Source organism: Monodelphis domestica, chromosome 4 (assembly GCF_027887165.1).
Source record: "Monodelphis domestica isolate mMonDom1 chromosome 4, mMonDom1.pri, whole genome shotgun sequence".
Classification (NCBI taxonomy): domain Eukaryota; kingdom Metazoa; phylum Chordata; class Mammalia; order Didelphimorphia; family Didelphidae; genus Monodelphis; species Monodelphis domestica.
Window position 1 is genome coordinate 9,989,796 of NC_077230.1, and position 4,427 is coordinate 9,994,222.

Sequence of the window (4,427 nt, forward strand, 5' to 3'; positions counted from 1 at the left end):
ATGACAACAGCATGCCCAGCAGGTAGAGACTGAACAGGTGCTTCATGGTGGGAAGCATCTTCAGGTGGACAGCAAAGAGCTCAATATGCCTTGAATTGAACTCTGGTCCTTCAGACCTACAGCATGGAATGGAGATTGGTGAGGGAGGGCCACAGGTGGTACTGGGTTGTGTGCACTGCAGACAATCACTCCAAGGAGTTACTCTGCTGTTCTCTCTCATTTTAATATCTTACTTTCTACCCTGCAAACATACTTATCCCTCTCCCATATTCAAAAACTCCCATTTGGTCTACATTCCTGCTAATTACTGTCCAAATCTCTCTCCTGTCTTTCATAGCTAAACTTCTTCTTTTTTTTTAAACCCTTACCTTCTGTCTTAGAATCAATACTGTGTATTGGCTCCAAGGCAGAAGAGTGGTAAGGGCTAGGCAATGAGGGTCAAATGACTTGCCCAGGGTCACACAGCTGGGAAGTGTCTGAGGCCAGATTTGAACCCAGGACCTCCCATCTCTGGGCCTGACTTACAATCCACTGAGCCCCCCATAGCTAAACTTCTTGAGAAGGCTTCCTACAATCGGTATCTCTGCACTCCCTTTCTTCTCTTATTCTTCTTAATTCTCTACAGACTGGCCTCTGAATTGATTATTCAACTGGATAGCTCTCTTCAAAATGACTAATCTGATCAAATATTCTTTTCTCACTCCTCAGTCTTTAGAACTTTTCTGCAATCTTTGATTCAATCACCTTTTCTCCTTGACATTCCTTCCTCTCTATATTTTCAAAATATTCTCTATTGGTTCTTATTCTCCAGAATACACAATCTGGAGCAATTCTCCGAACCACCTCTCAAACTTCCAACGTGGTCCCCAGAGAAAACCTCAGCATTTTAGGCGATACTGAAGGGGAATAGAGGGTGGTTTTCTAATTCTATAGCTTACGTGCCCCAAGTGATGTGCTTCCCCCATTGATTTAAAACATTCTTTTAAACTCTTACTTTTAATTTAGAATCAATACTGTGTATTAGTTCCAAGGTAGAAGAAGAGTAAGGGCTAAGCTTAAGTTAAGTGACTTGTCCAGGATCACACAACTAGGAAAAGTCTGAGGCCAAATGTGACCCCAGACCCTCCTATCTCTAAGCCTGGCTGGATGGCACCCCTTTGGCCCCCATTGCTTATTAATTGATATTAGTTGGTCAGACTTGAGTAGCTTTTAGTATAGGTGGTATAGTGAGAAAATTGGTATAAAATATTACCTGTGTCTCCATCATACTCAAAGACCTTCCCTTGGATCCTTCCATCCCCACTAACTATCAACCTACATCTTTTTTGCCCATTGTGTCCAAACTCTTTAAAAAGGTCACCTACAACAGGTGTTTCCACTTTCCTCTCATTCACATCTTACATTCCCTCATTCACTTATAATCCAGTTTCTGACCTCATCATTCCATTGAAATTGCCTTCTCCAGAGTCAGCAATGACCAAATCCAATATTCTTTTCTCTGTTTTCATTCTCTTTGACCTCTCTGGAGCCATTGACACTGTTGATTACATGCTCCTCTTTGATGTTTTCTTCTCTCTAGGTTTTTGCAACATCACTCTTTCCTGGTTCTCTTCTTGCCTTTCTGACCAAATCTTTTCAGTCTCCTTTGGTGGATCCTCATCAAGGCCATGCCTACTTACCATATGCGTCCCACAGGGCTCTATCCTTCACCCTCATTCTCTTCTCCTTCTAAACTACTGACTTTATGGTCTCATCAATGTTCATGGATTTAATTACCATCTCTATGCTGATGATACTGAAATCTACCTATCCTGCCCCAAACATTCTGTTGACCTCCTATAATGGCATCTCCAGCTGCCTTGCAGACATCTTGAACTGAGTGTCTGTAGCACCCATCTAAGATATGTATGCATAGACAAAGTGAACTTATCTTTCCTCCAAACTCATCCTTTCATCTCACATCCACATCTATGAACCCTGAAACTCCTTTAGATGACCATTCCATTCTGATCATTCTATTGTCATTCTATCTTTCCTTCTGCTTTATAGCCCTTTACCCTGTTTTTCATCCTATCCATGACCTCCAGTCCCTTACAGTCTACACTGACTTTCCTTTTCCATTTTGATCTCTTGATGATCCAGTTCAATGCTACACTGTATTCTTCTATCAATTATCTTATTTCCTTCTCCAGATCACACTTCCCCACTTATCTTTGTTCTTATTTCATATTATAATTCTTTTTTTATAGAAGAAGAAATTAAGAAATGAAAATTTGGTCCAACATTTCAGGTCCCACTTCCAAATATTCAGAAAATTTCAACCAAAAGTATTTATAATGCTGAGGGGAAATTTTGAAAAATAGAACTATGGTCACATCCATGTATGAAATTATTATAATCATCTATGATATGCAGTATAATTTTATTATCACTTTTTAAATTTTCATTTTGTTCTAAATAATTTTTAAAATGTTGAGTTACAAAGTGCCTCCCCTTGCCCCCTCCTCCCCTCAACTTGAGAAAACAAGCAATTTGATATAGATTATATATGTGTAGTCATGCAAAACATTTCTATATTAGTTATGTTACAAAAGAAAACTTGGACCAAAAAAACCTAAGAACAATCAAGAAAACAAAAAAGTATTTTTCAATCTGCATTCATATACCATCAGTCCTTCTGGAAGTAGATAGCAGTTTTCATCTTTAGTCCTTGCAAATTGTTTTGGATCACTGTATTGTTGAGAATAGCTAATTCTGTGTTGACAAACCTATGGCACAAATGCTAGAGGGGGCTGTTTCCCTCCCCCTCTCCACCATGCCTGAGGACATTTCTCATAGGACCCACCTCTCTTCCCAGCAGCTCAATGGGAGTGATTCTTCCCTCCCCTGTCTGGGGTAAGGAGGTGGCTCATGCGTGGTGTAAGGGTTGCAGTTTGGACACTTGGTCTCAATAAGTCAGTCACAGTTGCTAAATCATACAATATTGCTATTACTATGTACACTGTTTTCCTAATTCTCACTTTACTTTGTATCAGTTCATGTATCTTCCTAGGTTTTCTGAAATCACCATTTGTCATTTCTTATAGCACAATAATATTATCCCATTTTCATTTGAAGTAACTGAGTCTTAGAATTTCTATGGTACAACTAAGATAACTTGTCCATTTTTAAGTGTATTTGGAGGGAAGGTAAAGGATGCAGAAATGGGACTCAAATCCATGTGTTTCACTTTGATATAATTTCATTATTTCATACTCCCTAACTCATTGTTTACAAATAGTGTTATACTAAATAGAAATAGATCCCTGCTGGTTTTGTGTTGTACTAAAAAGCATATATTAACATTATCTATGTTTTATTGCATTTTAAATTTATTTTGTTACCTAATTTACATTTACATTTTAGTCTATTCAGGACTTGTGTGTTTGACATCGCTAGATGGTAATAACAGATTAGAAACATTGGGAAGATGATGGACTAGGGGAAAGCAGTGCAGTAGAATTCTCATAGACTAAACTCCTCCATACAGACCTAGAAAATGCACCAAATTGAATCTTGGTGTGCAAATTAAAAAAAAAAAAGTCACAGTGAGTCATCTGGCCAGTCCAGGTTAACAAAGGAAAACAGAAAGGTCTGAGGATAATGGGGATGGGTCATCCAGGCCAGAAGTTTGCTGCTGTGGCATCCCAGACCCATATTAGACACTGCCAGACTCATAATAGGACATTATGATGGGGTTGTCTGTTACTCAGTTTTGGGTCACCAATCAAGAACAGAATGAGGAGACCTGTACACAGGATGGTGGGCCAGGTAGGGAGGCCCTGAAGTATCAGTGTACTAAAAAGGAAGAAGTTCAAAAGCAAAAAGCAGTGGTGGATCTCAAACTCCAGGAATAGAGCAAGGTCTCAATTCCTGTCTAGTCCAGGCTGCTGTAAAAGGAGAGAATGTGTGTGCCTATAGCAGTATTTGAACCCTTGTCTTCCTGCTTTCAAATTCTAGCACTCTGTCAACTACACTACATATGTCATTTGTGCAGATCAAATGGGATAATGTACTTAAAGAGTTTTGTAAATATAAAAATACTGTACATGTCAGTTACATTTTAATACTTTTCAGGAGTTGCTGTGACCAAATAATTCATGATCATACAGCTAACATGGTGCTGAGCCTCTCTAAACTCAGCTAGATGGGTCCTTGAATGACTGACTGATTTATGGTTTCTATCTAAAGACTGTAAAGCAAATTTTGTAGATTTTGGGAACGGTATTTTAGAGGTTATCTCAGGGTTTTTTCCATAGCATCATAAGACAGCAGAGCAGGATTTAATGGAGAAACCTATAAATAGAATGGCTATGATGATACATGTTAGTAATATGCTTTATTTATTTAATTTGTATTTTTGATTATTTAATGATAAACTTTAAATT